Consider the following 26,751-nt stretch of genomic DNA (forward strand, 5'->3'; position numbering starts at 1 on the left):
TCCTGGAATTGAGTTCCACATTGAGCTCCCCATGGGAAGCCTGCTTCTCCCTCTACCTATGTCTCTGCCTCTCTGTGTCTCTCATGAATAAATAAATAAAATCTTTAAAAAAATAAATTCTAGTTAGTTAACACATAGTGTAATACTGGTTTCAGGAATAGAATTTACTGATTCATCACTTACATACAACACCCAGTGATCACCATAACAAGTGCCCTCCTTAATGTCCATTACCCATCTAGCCCATCCCTTGCCCATCTCCTTCCATCATCCTCAGTTTGTTCTCCATCGTTAAGTTTGCCTCCCTTTTTTCTTCTCTTCCTTCCCTATGTTTATCTGTTTTGTTTCTTAAATTCCACATATGAGTGAAATCATACAGTATTTGTATCTCTCTGACTGACTTATTTCACTTAGTATAATACACTCTCATTCCATCCACATTGCTGCAAATGGCAAGATTTCACTCTTTTTGATGACCAAGTAATATTCCATTGTACACACACACACACACACACACACACACAAACACACCCCATATCATCTTTATCTATTTATCAGTCAGTGGACATTTGGGCTCTTTCCATAATTTGGCTATTGTTGATAATACTGCTATAAACATCCAGGTAAATTTTTTAAAACAAAATTTTAAAACTGCTTTTGTTTATATTTAATATAAGAATGAGATGATGTCAGTGGTCCCTATCAAAGGATATATATGTGTGTGCATATATATAAGTAATGCATCTTGGGGATGAGGGAGCTTTGTGAAGCCCCTGGGGATGAAGGGAAGGCTGTGCCCCTGCATCCCCACCACCGAACTGCCACTTTCAAGGACACTTAACCTGCTACCCTCCCACATGCTGCCTTTCACTTGAGTCACAAAATAACTCCCAACTCCACTGTGAAAACCCTCGGCTTTCACCAAGACCTAGCAGCAGACCCCAAACAAAGAAAAACCAAAGCAGAAAGAGGACACATCACATCCAAACATGGGCCCTTCTGTAGGCCCTACCATCCACAAGGCCAGTTCAGGAAGCTACTATTGATTTTACACGGGAAAGAGAACTAGGTAAAGAGAAAGCTTGCGGGGGAGTCAGGCCAGACGGAGACTAATATCTCATCTCTCTGTGTTATCTTTTTCCACAGTTCAAAAATCAATTAGTGATGAATTTCTCTGGAAACTTCTTAAACAATGCTATTTCATTAAAGATCTGTGCAAGCACCATCAGATTTGCTTTCCAGGTGTGAATTAGAAAATTAGCCTCATCCTTTTAATAATTTCCTCCTTGGTAACGTTACATCAGTCTACACATCGTCTAGTACCAGCTGAGCTGAAGCCAGTGGGAAGCACATAATTCCTTTTCCCCTCCAGTAATAGAAATAAAAGCAGGCAGGATGGAAAACATGGGTATTTCCTAAAATGGGAGGAGGAGACAAAACAGAGAAGAGCCCCCAGAGAGGCCAAGAAGAGTCTGGGAAGACAGATCTCCATGGCTACTGGGAGTAACTTGCCAGCAAATAGCAAAGGAAAGGGGTGGAGGGTGATGAGGAGGGTGGGAGTAACTGAGAAAGGAGCCAAGAGCAGCCAGGGGGCAGCCTGTTGACCCTGCAAGGTACTGCCTAGGCAAAGCCAGCAAGGGTACTTTCTAGTGTGGTGCAGCTCCCAGCCCAGACCTATCCATCTCTATCTATGGGCAGCATTGCCACAGTAATAGGCTGGAGAGGTGAGGGCTGCTCTGCAAACAAGGAGGACTGTTACTGTGGCCAAGCACGACGCTAGCCTGACACCACAGCACACAACTGCCTTACTTTCTGCTTCCCTCAACAGAGGGAGATGAACCCTCATTAATTCAGACTAATTTGCTAGAAGGCCAACCTAATAGACAGTAGTAAGATGCTCTTAAAGGATTCCATTTTATCACTTTCATTTACACATAGTAAAAAGAACTAAGTCTGCCTTTGATGAATAGATAAAAATGATTAGTAGTTAGCTCATTAAAGCACAATTTAAAAATAACTCACATTTTATTGATTGAAGAAAATTACATTAAAAACCATGCCATGCAGAGAAAATGACTAAGTCACCATCCCTGTCTTCAAGGAGTGTGCAGTCTGGGTAGAAGGTCAGTATCCAGGTCAGGAAATGATTGCAACAGAGTAAAATGTGTTGAGATGTCAGCTAAGGGTGTGGGGTGATGGGAACATAGAAAAACACTGTCTTACCCAGATAGAGCAAGCTGGGTACCTAGGAAGGCTTTTTGGAAGTGCTCCTGGAACTGGTTCTTGAAGAACCAGTTAGAAGTTAGCCAGGTTGTGGGGAGGCAAAAATGGGGGGAGGGAAAAGACAGGGAACCACATAGTCATTCCAGGCATTTGCATAGTAGTATACGGTTTGCAAACCTCATAGTTTACCTATGTTTTCTCATTTTTGATGTTAGAACAGCCCTCTGAGAGAAGTGCTGTTATTTCGCCCTATTGTAGATGAAGACAGAGTCCAAATGACTCCCCCAACCCAGCTGGTAAAAGAGGAAGGAACCAAGGAATGAATCAAGTCCCCTCCACTCCAGACTCCACACCCTGTCAGAAATCTGATGAAAACCACAGACCCTCTTCTCAGGAAAAAAAATGCACATATGCTCGCACTCACAAAAAAATTCATATACGATTGGATGGCACTCAGAAACCCTCTAAATCTGGGATCAGCCCAAGGATCCCAGCTAAGAGCTCCTTCTCTGAGCAGAGCTGGTCTATACTTACACAGTAGTAACCCCACATTGTTTGTAGAGAAATGCAGACTTCTGGACCACTCTGATGATTCTACTTTCAAGGAAGTAAATGGTCACTCTTCATCTCAATATACTTTACCCTACTGCTAGTGAACCTCATGTCCTCAGATCAAGCAGAGTAAATGTTCGACCACACAACACTGAAACAATGTCAGATTCTAAAAGACTTGGAGTCACATCTTACACTGACTCTGTCCATCCAAAATGAATTCTGTCTGCTAGGGTCTTGGGGATCCAGAGTCACAAGCTCACATTTCGTGGGGAGGGTCTGGGCATGAGGGCAAGTGAGCAGTCAGGTTGACAGGGCTGGAACTCGGTGAGAGAGGCAGGCAGGCATCTGAGGAAGGAGGCTCCTTGGTTCCTTCTCCCACCTATTGTAGGTCTTACAGTATCATAAGCAGTTCCAGGACTGACCTCCCAAGCTCTAAAACCTTGCTGGAAACAATTTTCTCAGCAGCAGAAGAGAATTTTAAGTGTAAACACCTCCCCCTACCACCCCCAACTCAACAAACTCCTCCTCACCTTGACTGCAGGATAGGGGCAGGGGGCACATCTTCTTGCTCACCCCATATGCTCAGCATGCCTTGGTGCCTGGCCCACAGCAGGTGGCTATTAAATATATTCTGAATTGATACACGAATGATGTTCCATATCTCTCCATAATTGATTCAAAATCATCTCTGGAAGTGACAAAAAGGAAAAAGAATTAAAAAAATCTCCTCCCCTTGTAGGTTTCATGTCTCTACAGCACATTTCCAAAGGTCCCTCTCCCTTACCTGGGTATCCACAGACATGATGCTCTAGTGGCCTTGTTCATGCACCAGCTGCCTTGCTGCAGACAGCCTCTGCCCACAGCTAGCAAGGACCCTGTGGGCCATGTGCATGCTCCCATGAGGCCAAATGCACACCCTTGTGGCTTCTGGTGAACCAGCAGCCAGCAGGCCCCACCTACAGTCCTCCTCCCCTAGGGTGAGGACACTAACTGAGAAACCGCAGAATTTAAATGATCCCACAGGAAGGAAATCAACATCTCTTAGAGAACAAATTCTAGGACTGGAGTAGAAACTGAACATTCTGGAAGCGATAATTGGTCTCATTTATCTAAATTTAGAAGGTCTGGAAAGGGAAAGAGTAACTATTAAGACAAGTTATTTAGAAGATAAGCCTTTAATCAAAGAGATGAGTCAAACCCAAATTCAAACCAAAATCCTGCTCAAATCAGGGGTTTGAAATATAAGTTCCTTTGGGGATAAAAGTCAGATCTTATTTAACTTGAAAATGAAAAAGAACTTTCACAAAAAGAATAAACTCCAGCAACAAAAATAGGCCATCTGATAACTGTGATAACCACCAAAAATCATTAGTTGTAAATCTGAAATATTTTGAAAAGTGATGCCTTATGTGCAGAGAGAAGGGTTGAGCACTCAATGTCCACGGTGCTTTGAAATCACCTGTGAAATCAGTCCAGATCAAGTGGATTATGTGCCCACTGCCTTGCACTCAGTACTGGTCCCATCCAGCTTGCTGTGGATGACCTTGTTCATGATGCCCTCCTAGACAGGCTCTTCTTTTACCCTCCCCCAGTCCTCAAAAGCAAAATGAAATTGATAACCACTCATTTCTCCCCATCTTCAGTTCGGTTCAGTTTAACAAACATTTCTTGAATGCCAGTTCTGTGCCTGTTGGTCATGTACGTGAAAAATGAATAAAACACTGTCCCGATCATGCTAGAAACCTGCAGGTAATTTTTAAGAATGAGGGTAGGGAGATGTCCAGGGTGCTGAACTAAAAGTACCCAGCATAAGGGATAATACAAGAATTAACAGGTGAAGAAGAGAGAGAACATTCTACTCAGAAGAAACGTCAGGAGCAGGACAAGGAGCAAGGAGCACAGGTAATTTGGTCCTCTCAGACCCCAAAGGCAGAGCTGCATGGAGGGGCAGGTGACGAGGCTTAATACCTAGGAAGACACCAACCAGGCTGGGGGCTGGGAGATCTGGGCTAACCATGTGCACTCTACCCTGTGGGAGGAGAAGTACCATTTTAAAGTGTCCACTATGAAAGTGACTTAGTCATTTGGGCATTTTGGAACAATCATTTTTCCACAAAAAGATCTTATAAAGAAAAAAATGAAATAAATAGGGGTAAATAAATGAACTTTAAAAAACAATGTAGGTCATTATGAAATTTACTATGTACATGACCTCACTTAAGGACAATGGCCCCTGCTAATAATGGCTCAGAGCACAGCTAGTTAGGGGTGTTCTGCAAGCCAGAACTTAGGAAGAAGTTGAGGTCCTCCCAACACATCTATCTTCAGCCTAGCTTATGGCCACTGCAGACGCACTGCAGACTTTCAGACTCCTACCTAGATTTTCTTTGCTGGATCTCGATGCTATCTGTGGCCCCCTGCATGTACCTTCATACTAAGTTGACCAATTGGTAATCTGTACCTCATGCAGTCCATAGGGCAAATTCAGTGTTCTCCACCAGGTCTTAGCTTACTTCATAAAGTTCAGAAGGATAACACTATAGGTCTTGTCAAAGACACCCAAACTGAGAGGGAGCTGGGAGCTATCAGAGTCTGGGTCCTGGTCCAGCATAGCATGATCACATCTACCCAGGGCACACAAAACAGGTCTCCAGTATGACCTGCCTACTCACCTGTTACAATGTAATTTTAGCTCTGTATTACTCATTATTTCTACCCGCGGAGCTTCTGGAATTGTACATCTTTCGAAATATAAAATTTAGCCTCTGATTGTTGCAAAATCTCTTTCTTTGTCCCACTTTATTTTCCTTCATAACACTTACCACAATCTGACGATACATTACATATCTGTATGTTTGCTCACTGTCTATCTATCAAACTGCATAAGAGGAAAAGATTCTGTTCATTGCAATATCCTCGGAGCATAGAATAGTGTCTGGTCATGGTAAAGCCTCAATAAATATATGTGAAATAAATAAATGAAGGACCACAGTACTAACGACGATAGTGCTATCTTCCACTAGCAGTCTTGATCTTTTTTTAACTGTTCACTATTTCACAGAATAAAGTAATAGTACAGATTAGGGAGAAGCATGAATGGCTGACAGATTTAGTTATTATATTCATTTCAGTAACTCAAAAAACATTTCTAGATAATTGATGATATAGATGCCAGGCATTTAAAATATCTTCAAAATTTGTGTATGGCTTTTTTTTTAAAAAGATATTCAGATGGTTTCAAACAAAGGGAAAGAATATTTGGGAAATTTGTAGCCTTCAAAATAGGAGGTCCAGATCTCATGCATCCCAAACTGTGAAGGGATTTCACCAAAATTACTTACTCAACCACAATAGCAGATGTGGGAAAGAAAGATGAAAGCTATCGATTGCCATAAATAGCTCTCAAAATCCTTTCTTTCATAACATCAATCATTTCAAAATAACCGAAAAATTAGGAGAAAGTCCCTAGTCAGTACAGAGGATACAGTGACTTTTAAAGAACTAAAATGCCAAGCAGAATTGGGAGATTTCAACCTGAATACCAAATAGAAAGGTGGTGGGAATACTATTGATGGAATGCATGCAGCTATAAGAAAAGCATTCGATATAGTGGTATAAAGTGTTACACTCAAAATTAATTCAAATTGGCTTAGTAAGGAGCGCTGCCACATAAATTTAAAACGGGCTCAAAGTCTGCAAACAAAGGGTGATGACAAATGGAAATGTATGGATTTGGGGGGGAGTAGGGTGCACAGGGGTCATCTTTATTAATGATCTGAAAGAGGGAAAGTAAACAGCACGTTAATGAAACTTGCAAATGATGCTAATTTGGGAGGTGTTGCTCTGATCATTGTGGACAGAGAGAGAATGTAAATGAACCTTAAGTGGTAATAAATATGAAGAGGAAACAACACAATGAAATTCAAGTGGGAAAACAGAAATCATGCCCCATGCAATGACTCGCCCACTCCCACCCCAGAGCCCTTTGCCTCTCACATTTGTAGGATGGAGCTGGGAAGGAAAAGAATATAACCCCGACTCAGAAACATTTAATCCAACTATTTCTCGCTTGTGGATTTTTCCTTCACCCGTCCTTTAAATTTCCACAAAAGGCTTTTCCTGGATTCAGAGCAAGAGTGGTGCTCGCCCTTGGATGATGGGGCTCCATAAATTATAGTGCAAGAGAGGCTGTTAAAAGAAATAAGCAAATAATGAAGAGAATGGGAAAACTGATTTATGAGAAATGACCCAAAGGGGTAGACTTTTGTTAATTGATGGCTAAGTAGTAACATGATAATGACCTGCTGAGATCTCTCCATGACAAATAACCAAGGGAAAGAAATATTTAGTATCAGACAAGATACTTCATTCTGCCTGGCAGACAGTGCCTCCCTCTCTCTTGGGGTTGCCACTATACCACTGAGGTTCACTAGTGCAGTTCTGATGGGCTTCCCCTTGAGCAGCCCACCTTCTGGGCCCTCTGTACCCCAACCCTGCCCCCACTAGTCCTACAGGCCATGACTTCTCCACTTCTGCCCCTGACTTGATGGACAACATGAAGGCAGGGGCCAGAGGAAGTTCAAGGAGGGCACAGACACAGAGTGGACACACATCCCTACAAAAATGCAGGTGGGAGAGGCAAGGTCTCAAGATGTGCTCTTCTCAAACAAGCCTCTCCACACTCCAAGAAAAGAGTAAAATAGCTCTATGCAAACAGATGATTGTGTGCAAATGTGAGTGTTGACACTATGTTTACTTCCCCAGCAGGTCCAGCCACCCAGATTTGTGCCCTCAGCCAGAGATCTGCCAGGCTGCCCCCATGGCCTTGTGGCCCTTTGAGGATGGAAACTGCAACAGAATGTCTCAAGCTTCAGTTCAACACCCAATCCTAGGAAGTTCAAGTGGACGGAAGCTTAGAACCTGTTTGTCTTACTTCCTTATTTCACACATGAGCACTTAGAACTTAATAAAAGTTTGTTGAACACGTGTGCACAAAGAGAGGCTGCCTGAGATCACCACACTGTTTTAGCAAAAACAGTAGTAGCTTAATATATCTCTCAATCCCCTGTTAACCTTCAAAATAAAAATACATTGCCAGCAACAAAAACGGGTTTATTTGGGAATAGCACAGAGTTGCAATTTAGGACGTGCAGGTTGTGACGAAGCCAAAAGAAAGACCAACAGAGGAGAGGAAGATTGTTTTACAGAAAAGGAGGAGGAGGTTGGAAGGAGTTGTTTTAAATGAAAGTCCACTGGAAAAAAACAAGAGTTCAGGATGATGAAGGTTTCTCCCTGGCTGAGCAGCAAGGGTAGCTGATTTCTTATATAAGACTTAATATGTATCTTATCCTGCCTGGGCTTTGATCATTGATCTTTCTTTCCTGTAGATTCTTCTGTTGAGATCTACAATTGGCAATTCTTCCTAATTGACTTTGAGAGGTATTCGCTCCCCCTTCTAGCCTCAGGACTACTCTAGAGTTTCACTTTATTAATCTTTCACACCACATTTTGGAGAAGAGAAATTGAGGCCAGACCAGTGAAATTTTTGCTCAAGGCCACAGAGCTAGAGTCCTCTGAGACCCAGGCAATGGCCTTTCCTCTAACCCTCCTACCTCTCTAGAAACTTGGAAACACTGGGAACCTCTGCTGCAGGAGGAAAGGAACTTTCCCAGGAACTGAAGCAGAGATCTCAAACCTGAGATTTTTGGACAATTGCTAGATGGATCTGGAATATTGGCAGCTTTGGTGATTTTTTTCATATGCTAACATTAACACCCACAAGGCAAGCACCAAGGCCCTCCACACCTCCTTCTCTACCCTGGCCTGCACCCTCTATCATCTTGCCTATCCTTGGCCTGGTATCTCCTGAGTCATGATACAAGTTCGGAGAACATAAAACCAGGAGATCCAACTCCCCACACTTGGGCCAGCACCACAGAATATTCAATCATACAGCACTTTGGCAGATTTTCTCAGCCACACTGTGAACCGAGCAGGTTAGTTGTTAATAACCATCTCCATTTATTCAGTCAACAAGTATTTACTGGGCATCTACCACGTGCCACTATTGGGGACAGGCAATAAATAAAACAAACAAGGTGCCCAATGTCATTCCATATGGAGGGAGGTAAGGCAAACAGAAAATAAACAAGTACACAAAAAGAGAAGAATGAAGGTTTCAGATGATAGTTAAGTGGCATGAAGAAAATAAACTAGGAGAATGAGGTGAAAAACAACCAGTTAGAGGAAAGGGAAGCTTCTTCAGGAAGGAGGTCAGAGAAGCCTCTCTAAGGAGGTGGCATCTAACAATGCTTGCATGAGGGGAGAAAACAGGCCATGCACACATCAGGAGATGATATGTTCTAAGAAAACACCAAGAACAAAGGCCCTAGGATCAAAATAACGAAGGAGGTGCCCCAGTGACAGACATCATCTAGAAGTGGGCAGAAGCCAGATCATGAAAAGACTGTGAAGGACATGGCAAGGAGTTTGAAATTCATTCTAAGTACTAAAAGAAGGAATGAATGATAGCCTAGCACTGAGAGGGGCTCACTAGTGTCCGAAACATCACTCAGCTAGGCAATGGCCCAGCCAGAACTCCAGCAAAAACTGTGACTAATGTTCTTCTCTTACATAATATCTTTTTTTAAAAAAAGCCTTTATTTATTCATGAGAGATACACAGAGAGAGGCAGAGACATAGGCAGAGAGAGAAACAGGCTCCCTTTGGGGAGCCCAATGCAGGACTAGATCCCTAGACTCCGGGATCACGACCTGAGCCAAAGGCATATGCTCAACCACTGAGCCACCCAGGTGCCCCTCTTACATAATTTCTAAGGGACCTTTGAAAGCAAGGAAACTTGGCCCTGTTTCAATATCACCCCCTCCTTCTCCTAGACCCTCTTGCTGAGCTAGGCAGGAAGAGGGGAGCCTCCTGACCTATGTCATAAAACTTTAAAAGGAGGCTGTCTCCAAACAAAGCAGAATTGTAACCTTCTAGCTCCCACTAAAATGAAAGGATAGGCAACTGAGAGGATGTATCACCCTCTAAGCAATAGCTCAGATAAATTGTTACTAAGTCCTAGAAGAAGTCAATGCCTATATTACAGGGACCACCCACCACTACCCTTACATAATCCTTTCATGCCATTGTCACCATAGCAAGTCAAACATGACAGTCAAATGTAGCTATCTCACACTGATGGGGGGGTGCGGATACAGGGAACATGGAAGAAGGGGGATCTACTGGTCCAGAGATGCCTGTCTCACTAAGACTCTGCCCCCAACTGGCTGGACCCTGCAGACCCCTCTATGGAGGCAGCACCTGTCATGATTCATCCTTGTCTGCCCCACTCTCCATCTTTCCTTCTGTAATAAGGTCAGAGACCCACAGGTCACACTGCAGTCAGCACAGAAAAGCCAGTGGGGCCATTACCCCTGTTCTCAGATTGTTGCCCAGGATGGCTCTCCCACTGCTCAGCTCTCAGCTTCCTGCTCATTCCTGCCTGCCTCACAGATGCCATGATTTGCTACCATATGCAACGTTCTTCCTTGCTTGTCTCATTCAGAGTCCCTTCTCTAGCTTCCAGATGTTAGCACAGTGACTCCACCCTTTCTCCTAATTCTGAACAAAGAGCCTCTGCCTAGGGCCCTGTACTCAGCCTCATGGGCTCCCTTAGCCATCCTGCCAGAGGATGCACCTCCCCAGCACCATCTGCCTTGGGTATGGCCCCCACCTCATCAGGGGGTCACTGACACTTGTCTCACAGAATCATTATGAAGATTAAATGAAATACTGTATGCAAAGCATTTCATACATACGTTGTAAATGATTTTATTGTTTCCTTTCCACCTTCAATTCATGACAAACTTTCTCCAATTCCCTCCTCTGCTCTTTCCAGCACTCTTGGTCCTCTTTTCTTGTGTGCCATACTACCATTGTGACAGCACCTGTCTCCTCATGCCATTAGACTTGAGGTTAAGGGCAGCCCCTGGTTCCTCTGTGTCCCAGGTCCAGCTCAGGGCCTGGCACTGGACAATGCTCAGCAAGTAAAGGATAGCTCTTTTGTATGCTTGCTCTGATTCCCATTTACTTCCCCATCTTTCATGCAAGAGGAAGTGCAGGTCACAAAGGAGGAAGGAGACCTGATATTTTGGTGATGCATCTTGAGTAGGCATATGCTCAACCATATGAGCATATGTCTACTGAGCCACCCAGGAGTCCCCTCTCTGCACATTTTTAAAGAAACTTTTAAGCTATCATCTCCCTTTAAGAATTAGGCTTCTAGAACAAAGTCCTATGAGAAATTGTTTTGCCTTTTACTCTGCCCTGTGCATTCACTGAGACAATGAACACAGAAATAGGGAGACAGAAGAGGGGAAAATGCAAGAAGAAAAAGAAAGGCATGGGTTGGAGTCTCACGATCTTATCCAGACACACACAAATAGCACCTTCCTGGGCTGGGAAAAGAGAGGCACTGCCCCAGAGGACAGGCTTGGCTTTAGGAAAGCCTGCCCCTATGCCTTTTCAGTCTACCAATGGCCAGAGGCACATTTCAGCATGCTAATCCCAGGGAGCCTTAAACCCACAACTACTGGGAGGCTCATGAAGAAATAGAACACAGAACACACACCACAACCTCATAAGCTTGAAGCTAGGAGCACAAAATCAGATTCTCCAAGGAGCATCACCAGCAGCAGAAATCACCACGCAGAGATCTCAGGAGTATGAGCTCAGTTTCTCGGCACAGAAAGGGTGAGGATTTAGCTGAAACACACAGCTCTGGAACCCCAAATGTGTCTGATAAGGAAGCAACTAGGACACATGAGGCAAGGCACAGAGTCAGAGAAGGAACCCCAGCCAGAAAATCTGTGTCCTCTTGGTTGCAAAGACTAGCATTCGTTCTAGAGAAAAACGATGCCTCCTGTTCACTGTGTTCATTGGCTGCCCATCAGAGGGCCTTTTTGATACTGAATTCTTCCTGGATGCCTGGAAAGGGATGACTAAATGCATAGCCACCAAGGTATTTCGGCTAAATCTAGTCCGTTATCCTCAAAGGGATTCGATTTCTTTAAAATTCACCTTGGATGGCTTAAATTCCCATCTCTTTTTTATAGTTGACATTGGGCTCTGGGTGTGGCGATGGCTTTTAACGTTACTTTGTTTATTTTAAACTCACCACTGGCTTTCCTACGGATTTAAATCGAATCACTCTGCCCAGCAGTTGCTCCTCTTTTATTGTTTAAAAGCTGATCACATCTCTTTCTGAAAAGCACAGCGTACTTGTTACCTTGCTATGAAGCAACCACAATTTACTGGGCTAAAAATCAATATATGATTGAATCCAACTCCTGCTCCTCTCTGGAATTCTTATAGCCCCTCAGCTGACGTCCCAACATCACTGTCCCACCCAAGCATTTACCTTCAAAATCTGGAGGGAAAAGAATCCATTTTCCAGTGAATAAAAAGAACACTAAAGGAATGACTTTAAACACCAAAGAGAGATTCAGCATTACTTGGGAGCTGAGCAGACAATCCTTAGGCGAGAAAATAAATGACAAGTTTCAAACTAAGCCGGAGGTCTATTCTATAATGCTCAGCTCGCTGGAAGGAGTCGCCGACTGGAACCTACTATGAATTTGCTTTAATGATATTTTATCTCTTCTATATTTTTTTAAATGCACGATCTGGAAGAATTAGTAACCATACCATTCTGTGGAGACATTCTTCTAGAACCCACCTGGTATAGAAAGTGAAGCTGTGAGAGCTGCTGCTGCCTCCTCCGACCATGGATTTCAGAAAGGAGGAAGTGAAACTGTCAGGGACCATGGGTATAAGCCCCAAGTGAAAAACATTATGCACCTGGGGCGCCTTCTGCTGCCTGTTACCGCCCAACCGCCCGCCTCACGGAGCAGAACCACCACGAGGCCAGCACACGAACCTTTAGGAAACCCGGGCTTCAACCAGGGGCCCTCGGCTCCAAAAAGCACCAATGAACTGTCTGAGTGGCCTGTCGGCCAATCAGGATGAGGCTCTTCTGGGATCCCTGGGTGGCTCGGCGGTTTAGCACCTGCTTCTGGAGAGGCGTGATCCTGGAGTTGCGAGATGAAATCCCGCCTCAGGCTCCTTGCTTCTCCCTCTGCCTGTGTCTCTGCTGGTCTCTCTCTGTGTCTCTCATGAATAAAAGAATAAAAAATACATATATATTAATTAAAAAAAAAAAGGATGAGGCTCTTCTAACTAATCAAATTGAAGCACCTTATTAGCATGTTGGTCCAGGGTGGGAAATGAGTGGGAACATTACATAAGCAAGGCTTCGCTCTGTTCTCAAGGCCAACCTAAGTGTTCTCTGCTGGTTCTGTTTCCCTTCAGCTGGAGCAGGAGGCCCAGTAAAGCTTTGCCTATGTCGCTGACTTTTGGGTCAGGCCTCATAGCATCCCGCTCCAGACAGTAACAGAAGGATTACGCTGTCATTATCTGAGCAGCCCTGCATCGGGAGACAACCCTAATGTCAGGTAGATTCACTTGTCTTCAGTCCCACTTTTACTGATGGGTTGGGAAGAAGGGTTGTAATAGAAGAGCAGGGTAGCAGAGCTGCCAAAGTTCACTTTTTTTCTTTTTTCTTTCTTTCTTTCTTTTTTTTTTTTTTTTTTTTTTTTTTTTTTTTTTTTTGTAGGTGGGTTGCCAAGCATAGGAAAGTCTGAAGGAAAAGGTTTTGCTCCATCTCCCTCTGTGTAGGATGGGAGCATTCCCATGAGGTCAGCAAGGCAGAGTAGGAAGTGTTTTTAAAGAACATTGAACCAGTGTGCTTCATTTCTCATTCATGAAAGAGCCAAAAAAAGAAGACAGAAGCATGAGGAAAGTTCTTAAGGAATCCTGACTTTTGAATGGGTGTGTAATGGTTGGAGAAGGAGAAGAATTTAACTTAGGTTAGCAAACAAGGTTAAAGTCTAAATACAGAGCCAGAGTGTTTAGTAAATGACGTGATGAAAGTGCAGAAATTGGTGCTAACTCCTATATGGTATTGCATGCCAATTATGCCTCATATAACTGTTGTTTATAGTTTTTTCACTTTTTCCTTTTTTTAAACATAAATAAGCAAAGGGTAGTTAGAATAAGCATATCTGAAGTGCAGTAGCCCAGGCTCAAAGAAGACATTAAGACTTTCACTGCCTAGGGATACATAACCATATGGAGATGACTATATCAAACTGCCTACTGGTCACCCAAGTGAGGTAGATAGAGCAGGGACAGAAAATGGTAGGCACTGTAGGCCACATAAATGAGTTAAAGAATCAGGGAGACATTGGGGCTTTCGGGGTAATGAAATTTGTGTAAGAGAAAAAATAATCTGATAAGTAAAAAGCCAACTACAAAAAAAAAAATTCAAATCTTAAACACTACAGTTGACTCCATGAAAGGAATGGTCATCCTTTCTGACAAACACTAAAGAGAGCTTATATTTACAGTGGCAGATTGAGCAAGCACTTCATTATCTAAATGTGCAGAAATGATATAAATTATATATATATATATAGTTTGAAAAACACAATGCCATTATAGAAACCTAGGAACAATGCCAACTACTAAGAGGATCCCTAAACCAAAGAATAAAATAGCAGCCATAGCATATATAGGGGCCAAAGCCATTTCACCCTGACAATTCAAGTTTGGAGAAGGACCATTATAGGCATGACTTCTATATGGAGTCAGAAACTAGAATCACTGAAACTCATATGACAAAGAGGTAGACCCATGCCTCACAAAGTTACCCCTATGAACAAGGTTAGAACAGGATTATCCACATAGGCAAGTATCCACCACAGTGATCCTTGCATGCTCTGGACAAGATCCATCCTCCCCAAATTGTCAGGGTTAAGAAAACAACATAACCTCCCCACCCCATGTCTGTCACAACCCCAAATATATGAAAGAGAAATCACCTGTGGAGGTTAATTTATAACCTAAATTTACTACATATATGAGGAATACCAACAGCATGAAATATAAAGGGGGAAATCAAGGAATTTAAACTCTTAAGCCTGAGGAAGTAAATATAATAGAGCATCTCCTATATTTAAAGTCCCTGAAGTGATTTTTAAAATAGCATTTAGAAAAGGAACCAGGGGGCAGCCCCGGTGGCTCAGCGGTTTAGTGCTGCCTTCAGTCCAGGGCATGATCCTGCAGACCTGGGATCGAGTCCCACGTCAGGCTCCTTGCATGGAGCCTGCTTCTCCTTCTGCCTGTGTCTCTGCCTCTCTCTCTCTCTCTCTCTCTCTCTCTCTGTCTCTCTCTCTGTCTCTCATGAATAAATAATTAAAAAAAAAAAGAACAAGGGTGTTATTAAATAAGAGCAGATACAAATGAAACAAGAACTAGTGATTATAAAAGTAAAGCTATTGAAATAAAAATATAATGAAGAAGTTATGTTTCCAGCCAAAATGGAGTAGTATAAACCAGTTTTACTCCCTAGCTTGAAACAACTAAGAATTAAACAAAATATATAAAATCACAGTTTTCAAGACCTTGGACACGAGGCAATGAAAGTCAATGATCCTTCTGAGACAATAAAGAAAAAAAGAGAAGGCCCATTAGTACCCAAACTTATGCTTTGAGAGTTTCTAGGCCATAGCACAGTGAACACCAGTGATGTCCACCAGAATCCTTGAGTTGAGGACACAGAGTTGAAGTCCTGGAGACTATGACAGTCAGATTTTATAGTACCAAAGAGAAGAGAACAGAAAAAAAGAGAGAAGAGAGAGAGAGAGAGAGAGAATGCTAGAGATATGTAGAAGGTTTGCCATGGGTGTTCATCAGAGTACTCATCAGCAAATGCACGTGAGAAAAATATCTAAGGCCAGAGAAAAAGTCTTTCAAAAAGGTTAGAGGGGGCAGTATGTGGTGGTCACGCAGGGCTAGGAAGAGTGCCTGAACAGACCAGCCAGACTGGAAAATCTCACAATTATGAAATGTTTAGTAGAGTATTCAGAAATCTTGCCTTAGCAGTGGGAAAAATTAGCTGCAGGTTAAATGTTGCTCTGGTTTTGTCTGACAAATCTTAAAAGCAAGAACAAATCAAACTGTTTCCAAGTAATTTAACTACATCTCAATAAAGCTAAGAATATTTGCATAAGTATAAAAATATCAACATCTAACAAGGTAAAATTTACAATGTCTAAAACCCAATAAAAAATAACCAAGCATGCAAAGAAGCAAGAAAATATAATAATGAGAAAAACAATCAATTGAAATGACCCAGAACTAAAGCAGAATTAACTTAGACGGACATTAAAAAAGTTGTTATAACCGTATGTCATATAACCATATTTCATAGTTGTTATAATTGTATTCCATATCCAAAAAAACTAAGGAAAGGTTAAAGAGGAAAGATATTTTAAAAGATCCAAATAAAACTTCTGGAGATGAAAACCTCAATGTCTGAGGTTTTTGTTTTTTTAAATAATAATGTTGGATGGAATTAATGGCAGATTAGATATGGTAGAAGTAATTATTAGTGAACTTGAACATATAGAAATAGACACTATCCAAAATGAAACCCAGAGAGAAAACTCAGCTATGTCACTAGTCATATTAAACATGAATGGGCTGAAAACCCCAAACAAAGGCAAAGACAGTCAGATTAGATAAAAATATCAAGACCCAACTATAACTGCCTACAAAAAACCTACTCTAAAAATAAAGACAATTAGGCGCGCCTGAGTGGCTCAGCTGGTTAAGCAATTAAGCATCTGACTCTTGGTTTTGGCTCTATGATCTCAGGGTCCTGGGATCAAACCCTGTATCAGGCTCTGTGCTCAATGGGCAGTCAGCTGGAGATTCTCTCTCCCTTTCCATCTCCCTCTCCCTCTCCCCTCACTCACACTTTCTCTAAAATAAATCAATAAATCTTTAAAAAATAAAAACAAAGACAATTAAGTTAAATTTTTTTAAAGATTTTATTTATTTATTAATGAGAGACACAGAGAGAGAGAGAGGCAGAGACACAGGCAGAGGGAGAAGCAGGCTCCATGCAGGGAGCACAACGTGGGACTTGATCCAGGGTCTCCAGGATCACGTCCTGGGCTGAAGGCAGCACTAAACCCCTGAACGACCCGGGCTGCCCTTAAATTTTTTTTTTTTTTTTTTTTTAAAGAAAAGCATATACCGGGGCAGCCCAGGTGGCACAGCAGTTTGGCGCCGCCTACAGCCCAAGGCGTGATCCTGGAGACCCGGGATCCAGTCCCACATCGGGCTCCCTGCATGGAGCCTGCTTCTCCCTCTGCCTGTGTCTCTGCCTCTCTCTCTCTCGCTCTGTATCTCTCATGAGTAAATAAAACAAAATCAAGAAAGAAAGAAGAAAGAAAGAAAGAAAGAAAGAAAGAAAGAAAGAAAGAAAGAAAGAAAGAAGAAAGAAAGAAAGAAAGAAAGAAAGAAAAGAAAAGCTTATACCATACTAACTGTAATAAAAAGTAAGCTGGGGCAATGATATTCATAGAACATATTTTAGAGCAAATAATATAACCAGAGATGAGCACAATCATTTTATAATGATAAAGGAGTTAATTTGTCAAGAAGAAATAACAAGCTCAAATATTTATATGCCGAAAACATAGTTTTAGAATAGATAACGCAAAAAATATTGGAAATGCAAAAAGAAATAGACAAATCCATGATGAGGGTCACAGATTTTCACAGCTTTCTCTCAATAAAAGATAGAAGTAGACAAAACGTCAGTAAGGATATGGAGACTCGAACAATATTATCAACAAGTTTGACCTAACTAACATTTATAGACCCTCCAACCTACAGCAGAGTACATACTTTTTGAGTAAATACAAAAAAGTTACAAGATAGATCATACTATAAGGCCACAGACAAGCCTCAAAACATTTTAAGCTGTTAAAATTGTACAATGTAGGTTCTCTGGACATAAGGAATTAAAATAGAAATCTTTGTATCATTGGGATAGGTAAATATTTTCTAGATATCTTCCCAGAAAAATAGTATAGTGTAAGGTTGAGGGCTGGAGGGGGAGTGCTGGAAGGAAGTACTCCCCAGATATTTTGATAGAGTGGTGACTGGAAAACTAGAAGTACAGCATCATCTTGATGGGCATGAAAATTTTGAGAGGAGTTTGAGAAAAAAGACAAGTTCTGTTTGGGTCAGATTGAGTCTGAGTGGGCATGAAACCTCCTCAAGGAAGTGCAATAGTCAGAAGTACACAACTAGAAACTCAGAAGTGAGGTCCAGAATTATAAATATGAAAGTTATCAATATGGTTTATGCTCTAGGAACGTGATGCTCCAGAGGAAAAACAATAGGAAGAGAAGAAAAGTGGGCCAGGGGTGAAGGTGTCCAACCACAGTTGGTCACAGAAGCAGCTACAAGGAGGTAGGCCACATACACAACTACAAGGAGGTAGGCCACATATGCAGATGGTATTATTGTGAAAACCAAGGAGAAAATCAAGAGTTTCAAAAAGGAAAGTTTGATCACTGAGTGGTCAGTATCAAATAAAACAGATCAAGAAAATGGGAGTAGAGAAAGGTGTTTGCCTTGGGACAAGAATGCATTAATGTACTTTCAGGAGATCAGTCTCAATAGAGTAGGGGAGAACTCTAGAATGCAGAGGAGGGAAAGAGCAAGAGAAAATGAGCCACAGGTGTAGGTCATCCATCCTGGAAGTTAAGCAATGCCTGAAAGAACCCTGCTGCCCAAACACACCAAGCATCTCAACATTTTTTAAACCCATCAGGCACTTTCACTTTGTACTCTCTTCCCACTGCCTGGAATCTTATGAGGAAACCATGCATTTCCCTGCTAGTAAACCTTTCCCATTCTGAGAACAGAACCTCTTTTTTTATTAACATGCATCCGTCCTTCTAGTCAGAGCAGGTGTTCAGGGGTTGGCCCATGACTACATGAAGAGTTCATCGGCAGATGGGTTTAAACGCTGGAAGAGGGCAGTGTGTCTCTTCGTGAGACTGGAAATAGAACTGAGCAAAGAAGAGATGGAGATGAAGAGACAAAGAGAGATGAGAGAGATTGAGATAGAGCCAGAGGTACTTTTAAGGGAAAGGCAGATATTCCCCTAACATTATTTAACCCTCTGTTCCAGTCATGCCTGAAATCATCCCTTCTTCCTTATAACATGAGCTAATACAATTCTTTTTTCCCTTGAGTTATTTTGAATTAAGTTTCTATCACTTGCAACTGAAAAAATCCCAGCAAACAAATATCCTCCACCCTTTCCTCTCCCCAACTTCTACCACTTAGAAATCTGCTGCCTATCCTTCCAGTAACTAGGAAAATGTTACTTTCTCTGTGATGCCCTCAAGGTGTGCTAATAAACCGGTGAAAGAAAGAAAGAAAGAAAGAAAGAAAGAAGAAAGAAAGAAAGAAAGAAAGAAAGAAAGAAAGAAAGAAAGAAGGAAGGAAAGAAAGAAGGAAGAAAGAAGAAAGAAAAAAAGAAAGAAAGAAAGAGCAAAGTTCCATTTTGTAAAGTTTGCTGATTTCCATGATGCGAATGCTCCCACGATGGCCAATTTCAAGCCACAAATGTGAAATCACTGAACACAGAGTTGAGAAAAGATAAACAGAATCTGGGTTAACTCCATCACATCTCCCGATTCTCATGACAGAAATAGATATAGGGTGGCAGCTATAAGAAGTTGCCTGACCTTGGGGCTCCTGGTTGGTTCAGTCAGTCAAGCATCAGACTCTTGATTCTGGCTTGGGTCATGATCTCAGGGTCGTGAGATTGAGCTCTGCATCAGGCTCCATGCTCAGCAGGGAGTTTGCTTGAGATTTTCTCTCTCCCTCTGCCCCTCCCACCCTCTCAAATAAATAAATAAATCTTTTTTTTCTCTTTTTTTTAAAAGGAAGGAAATTTCCTGACCTTGATAGTACATACTAAGTACAAAAGTCTCTGAGGATATCATTTCCTGAATCAGCCCAATGAAGCCCACTTGTTCTGTTTTCTCAACTGATCTGACTTTCCACCAACCTCACCTATGCTTCTGCAGGTCAGTGCTTACTGCTATCCCAATGCAGACACTGTGCCTTGGTTACATTCTTGTCCCAGTGCTCAACTGAGTGTCCCCATGACAAGAACTGCACCTCCTCAGGGCTGGACTTAGGGTGACAGTAAACACTTATGGGCTGAGGAAGGTAGCTCTAGTAACAGTGGAGCCAAGTGAAGGTAGAAGAAGCCTATGCATATATGATGGCAGGGCTGTTTTTAATGGAGAGGGAAATAATGGGAAATATTTTAAAACTCTGGAAAAGGTAGGAGGTGCTTCAGAAGCTAGGAGAGGTTAGTCGGAGGAGGCAAGATGGGGGATTTATTAGGGAATAATGACAATCTGGGCATGGCCAAGAAATGTGCCAAAGTGAGGAGGGGATAAATGCAGAAAATTGTTCCCCCTTCTTCCAGGGAAGTCAGGGACAGGAAGGAGGAGACAGAGGCTGGGGCTGGGATCAAAACATTGGGTCTGGGAGAGCTATAGGGATTCAAGACAGACCAGAGCAAAGCTTCAGCCCAGATAAGGAGCAGCTTCAAATTCAGCCATTCCCACATGTGCAGTTCTGCACCATGTTCAACTTCATGATTTCTAGCAATGACCCATGAACCATACTTAAAGCTGTAATTACTCTCTGAGAATAAAGGGCTGGGCACTTATCCTTCTCTTCCTCCAAACACATCTCATTCTCCTGATTTACTTTTCCAGGGCCTTGCCTGACAATGCTTCCGGAGCAAGTACTCAGGGCTGCCATGGCCAGCCAACGGGGGCGGCAGGGGAGAATTAAACCCAGCCAACTGCAGCAAGCTGGGAGTTACACCACGTTGCCCTGACAACTAATGGGCAGAGCTCGGGAGAGATAGATGGAGATGGCTGAGGTCAATGGGTAATAAAATCCTAGTTAAAGGCTGGTTTTTCTCTCCTTCATTTCTGCTGATATAAATATGAGGGAAAAAAAGAAAAAGATAATTGGGAGGCAGATTCCCTTAGAGATGTGCCAGGCAGGAACTGCAGATTCTAAACATAAGGCCCTGGGCTGAACTGAGGGTCACACGAGGACATATCTAAAGCTTCAAAGTTCCTGTGCAGAGATGATGGCCTCCAAACATAAACCAAAAGCAATGGGAAGGAGAAAAGCTTTTACTGAGCACCTACTGTGTACAGAATATGGCCCTAGGAAGAGAATATAAACAAGAAGCTTCAAAAGACAGCACAGGCTCAGGCAGTGCAGCCTTAGATCTCATCTCTGACATTCACTGCCCAAGGAACCCAGCCAAGCCAGATACCAGATACCAGCTCTATCTAAGTCTGAGTCTGTGTAACAGAGATAACAGTCTTTGTCTCACAGGGTTGTTGGGTGATTGAAGAGATAATGAGCATAAAGTAGGCGGCATAATCCTGGCTTGTGGTCAGCACTGAATGAAAGGCAGCCCATAATAATTGCTGACATCACTGAGCCCCTACTGTATGCAAGCACCATTCCCAATGCTCTACTCACACGTTCTCATAGCACTCCTATGGGACAGCTCCACTACGTTATCAATTTTACAGATGAAGAACCAAGGCACAGAGAAGTTCAGTAGCCCGCCCAAGATCACACAGGCAGTCAGCAGTGAAGCCAGGGCTTGCACCAGGCCATCTGGCTCCAGAACCTGGGCTATAGCCACATCAATAACACAGAATTGTCATTAAAAATGGAGAAGCAAAAGGAATACTGACAGCCTATTTACATATCTGTGCACACACTCACACAAATAATAGTTCTGGAAGGATACACAATTTAAAAATTATAATGTTATTTGCCACTGGGGAAGAGAAAGACCAGGGAGGATTTTTACTCTATATTTACTGTGGATTTTGAACCATGGGAAGGAATTGCCTGTTTTAAAAATGAATAAATTAAATTTAAATTTAAAAATAGAGGAATAGGGCAGGAAAGGCCATTTTCAATATATTTATTTCTGCAAGCATTTATTCCTGACATGATGGTGAAGGAAACAGACTCATGGACAGGTGACTGCAGAACATGCTGATAAATATCCACGTATGTGAGTATAATATGCTCTGCAGGCCCTGAGGAGAACCTGGAAAATTCTCCACATAGAAAGTCTGGGAGGGGGATCCCTGGGTGGCGCAGCGGTTTAGCGCCTGCCTTTGGCCCAGGGCACGATCCTGGAGACCCGGGATCGAATCCCACGTCGGGCTCCCAGTGCATGGAGCCTGCTTCTCCCTCTGCTTATGTCTCTGCCTCTCTCTCTCTCTCTCTCTCTCTCTCTGTGACTATCATAAATAAATAAAAATTTAAAAAAAAAAGAAAGTCTGGGAGGCCTGGAAAAGGAGGAAACTCTAAGATGAGCTCTTTCCAGAACCCATGGCCTTGAATCAAGTCACACATGAAATAATAGCCTATGTTGATAAGCCTTACTGCGAGACACGGTACTAGGCCCTTCACACAGATGATGCAACTGAATTCAGGCAACATTCTTTTGAGGTGGGTACCATTACCATCATTTCTATTTTTCAGGTGCAGAATTGAAACTTGCACAGGGAAGGGCACACAGCTGGGTGATGGAACTGAGATTTGAAGGCAGCCTTTACCAGAAACCACTGCTTCTCACCTTAATCCTCTAATGGCAGCCCCTAAAGAGACTGAGGAATGATGGAGTATGCGAGGGTGGCACCTGAAGGCACAGAGTCCCTGCTGAGAGTCTAGGCAGTAGGTGGGTTGTGGCCAGGCATGCTGTCAGGGAGGGAACACCAGGTGGAGAGTCAATCCAGAGTCCCCATTGTGTGATGCCAAGGCCTGTTTCTCTGGGCATTAATTTCTGCCCCTGAAGAGCAAGGAAATAGAGGAGATGCTTTCTCAACATTGTCACTACTAATCCTATGAAAAAAAATTTTTTTTCTGGTTGCCTTTTAGGTTTTATGACTATAGGCCTGATGGGTTCTGTCCTTAGAAAGTCCATCTGATCCTAGGACTGCAGTTGTCCCTTCAACTCTGCAGCTGCCCCTCAGACCTCCCTTGAGCAGCACCTACTGGGTGCAAAGAGCTAGCTAGCTGCAAAAGAAATAGAAGCCTGGCCCCTGCTCTGGTGGGGTGGAGGGACTGCCAGGGCCTTATTGCCTAATTGAGAAACATCCACAGAAAATAGTGCAAAAATCACATGGCTGCACACGAACCCATTGCAGGCAGCACACACAAGGCTGAGTCCAAACCCCCAAGCGCTCCTTCTTAGAACACCTGGGTGCTGCTCTGCGGAGAAACTTCGTGCTGGGTTTAGCAGGTGCAAATGTAGCTTTAATGAGAATAGGGGAAAGGACATCACAGGTGGACATGGGAGTGAGAGAGAGAAGAACAAGACCCCAGCCCTATTCTAGGCTGTACCTGAGAGGGATGGGAAAGAATCCTGATAACACAGGCCCAGGAGGAGGCAGATGGGACAACTCAATGCAGGCCTAGGGAGTTTCAAGCTCCATAGGAAAAGGAATGGAGACTCAGTGGAGTTTCTTAAGAGAGGAAATAGCTTGATAAGAATCATCTGCAAAAAGATTACTTAAGAGCTATTCATGTCCTAAATGGATGACAATCAAAGTGTCTGAGCAGAAACCCAAATTACATAAATCTAATCATAAGGAGGAATATTTAAAACCAGGGAAGTATACAATGAACACAACCTATACTTCCTGCTCTGGTCAGGATTCCTGCACACCAGCATTTCAAAAGTACCATAATACTCATAATACTCATTTTGGAGAATGAAAATAGGTATTACACATATATGTGTATGTATGTGTATATATATATGTTACAAATATTTATGTATGTATATATATATATGAGATATATATCAAATTTAAAAAATTAATACTAGCTAACTATAAGCCAGACACTATTTTAAGGTGATCCACAAACATCCTTTTATTTAATCCTCTCGACAACTTCATCCCCTAGAGTAGGTGCCATTAACATTCCCATTTCACAGATGAGAAAACTGAAGCATAGGTAACATTAGTAACTTGCCCAAGATCCCTATGGAAGAGTACAAGTTTATTCCAGACAGTCTGGCTCCCAATCCTGTCCTCCTAACCATCAGATTATACCACTTGTCACAATTTAGAAACACCAGGTTAAATAAAATTGAACTGTTTTCCATTCCAGGAGATTTCTCAAAGCCTTTCCTTTCTTTCTTTCTTTTTTTTTTTTTAAGATTTATTTATTTATTTATTTATTTATTTATTTATTTATTTATTTATGAGAGACACACAGAGAGAGAGAGGCAGAGACACAAGCAGGCTCCATGCAGGGATCCTGATGCAGGACTCGATCCTGGGACTCCAGGATCATGCCTTGGGCTGAAGGCAGGCGCTAAACCGCTGAGCCACCCAAGGATTCCCTCAAAGCCTTTCCTGATCCTTGCCACTTCAGTTGTGACTCAAACCCAGTTGACAAAGTCTGGGAGAAGCTGAGGATGTGAGGAACACCACAAGGCATCCATAAAAGCAGGAGACATTACTTTCATTCCTGCTTCATGATGAACATTGGGAGTTAGGGAAGAAGACAAGTCACCAGGGGGAGAAGAGGGCTACCATAGCTATCCTGGGCACGTAAGAATGAACAGGAGATGGGAGCAGTTGAAGCAATTATTTCTCTAGGTGATCTCTTCTTCTGTGACAGAAGTCAGACACTGCTCCTTTGGTTGATGGATCATGGGGAGGTCCCAAGAGTTCCAAGTCCAAGGACCCTGGGAGGATCCAGAGTGGTGGTAAGGTGGGCAGGGGCAGAAGCTAATAATTACTACGCAATACAGAAATACATCACTATTTTAACAACCAGCCCTTGTTACCAGTACACTTTCATGTGTTCAGCTCTTGACCATTTCCAAAGCCCTCAATGTCATTTGATTGATGGAACAACTCTGAGCTCTCAGCAGGACAGAACTTCATCATTCTCATTTAACAGATTAGGAACCTGGGACACAACCAGTGAGTAAAAGAAATGGCTCTAGAATGAAGTCAATCTGATACTCACAATATGGCCACAAAACTGAGATTCCTTTCCAGCCCACGGTTTGTCCTCAACTGAGGCATGATTGCCTTATGGGAAGCAGTGGCCCAAGGGGTATGCAGTTCTTCCCCAGCCATGTCACTTTCTAGATGTGCAACCCAACCAAGTCCCTTTACTCCTCTGGATACCATGTCCTCATCTAATAAGTTATACGTGCACTGGCTCCCAATTGGCAAGGAAATTATGGAGGTTAAAGACATAACGTCAGACAGCCCCTGGTCCAGGAAGTGACACACAGAGAAAGTAATCACACAAAGCTCAGTTCCCTCTCTGAGAAAAGGTCAAGTTCACGCAAACTGGAAGCACTCAGTCAACAGGAGGAGACAGGTTCTGTATCTGTTCTACATCCACTGGCCCCCTCTGGCACCAGCATCCCAATGGTCCTTTGGGAACTGGCCTATCCTCAGCTGTGCTTCACCTCATCCCCTGCTCAGAGATGAGCACATGACCTGGTCAGCCAATTAAAGTTTTCTATCCCAAGGCTACAGCGATTGGTTCAGAAATGGTCACATGACCAAAATCTAGCCATGAGATTCATTTTAGGTTTTATATTGTAACTGTAGGTAAATAGTTCCCCTTCTACTGGGCTTGAAGCTGGTAGAGCATAAACCTGGGCATAGGGTCCTGGGAACCGCCACACACCACCACGTGGACAGAACCTACATGTGATCCAACAGCAGGGGTGGCAGAGAGACCAAAAGAACACATCCCAACAGCACCGAGTGCTTAAAGGCGGCCATGCCTCTGAGTTAGGTGTGTGCTAAAAGGTCCATTTTTACTTAACTTAGTTAAAGAAAATTTTTTTAAGCTTTTATTTATTTATGATAGTCACACAGATAGAGAGAGAGAGAGAGAGACATGGGCAGAGGGAGAAGCAGGCTCCATGCACCGGGAGCCCGATGTGGGATTCGATCCCGGGTCTCCAGGATCGTGCCCTGGGCCAAAGGCAGGCGCTAAACCGCTGCACCACCCAGGGATCCCTACTTAACTTAGTTAAATAAATTCCATAATCCTACATAACTGATGAAAAGGAATACAGGGTTAATACTGAACAGTATGGGCAGCCTAGGTGGCTCAGTGGTTTAGCGCCGCCTTCAGCCCAGGGCGTGGCCCTGGAGACCCGGGATCGAGTCCCATGTCAGGCTCCCTGCATGGAGCCTGCTTCTCCCTCTGCCTGTGTCTCTGCCTCTCTCTCTCTCTCTCTCTCTCTCTCTCTCTGTGTGTGTGTGTGTGTCTCACGAATAAATAAATAAAATCCTAAAAAAAAAATACTAAACAGTATGTGTGTGTTGTGCTGGAGAAGAGGGTTAGACAGTGCTTACATACAAGTAAGAAAAGACAAAACATTAGAAACCTATACCCGGCAATTTTCTGCTGTACCCAGTACCCTCACATGAACACATTACTTGCTCCCCTACACATGAACAGACCACATCCCACATATACATATACAGGCACACACCACACCCTCACACATAATAATGCCCACATATGCACATGGCCTTGGAGATCAATTAATCAAGACAAGGCCTTTCCGGCTCTGTTCTGCTCCCTGTCTCATTGCTTCCATCCACAGCCCACCACTGCAGGAGGGCCACATGGTGTGCCATCCCCCTCTGGGCCTGCAAGTCTCCCACTAGAAATCTCTCCCCCTTTGCTCCCTGACTGCCATGCCCCATCCCCCTCCTCTCAGCCCCACAGAACAGCTCTCCTACCTCAAAAAGCTGTCCCTGACTCATCCCACTCCATCCTTGCCAAGTTCCCGTCACCACTTGGCTATTTTGCACTTCTACAGAAGGAATAATTTGCACTTCACCCTGTATGGTTTATACATATTTTAACATTATTTTAGAGGCAGCATATTGAGGGGGTTGAAGAGGCTGGAGC

At 43.0% G+C, this 26,751-nt stretch overlaps 1 long non-coding RNA gene across 2 annotated transcripts in view; it reads right to left on the bottom strand.

The window, feature by feature from the left end:
* Positions 1 to 26,751, bottom strand: part of LOC129507347 (uncharacterized) — a 165,161-nt gene that overhangs the window by 30,827 nt on the left and 107,583 nt on the right. The window contains exons 1-2 of one of the 2 annotated variants that reach the window (XR_008663959.1): positions 12,719 to 12,925; positions 3,309 to 3,466 (exon numbers count right to left, since the gene is read on the bottom strand). This is a non-coding gene — a long non-coding RNA (uncharacterized LOC129507347). Of the gene's footprint in view, positions 1 to 3,308; positions 3,467 to 12,718; positions 12,926 to 26,751 lie in introns of those variants that run through there. The other variant, XR_008663961.1, reaches the window with a different exon arrangement.

This window comes from Nyctereutes procyonoides, unplaced genomic scaffold (assembly GCF_905146905.1).
Source record: "Nyctereutes procyonoides isolate TBG_1078 unplaced genomic scaffold, NYPRO_anot_genome, whole genome shotgun sequence".
Taxonomy (NCBI): Eukaryota; Metazoa; Chordata; class Mammalia; order Carnivora; family Canidae; genus Nyctereutes; species Nyctereutes procyonoides.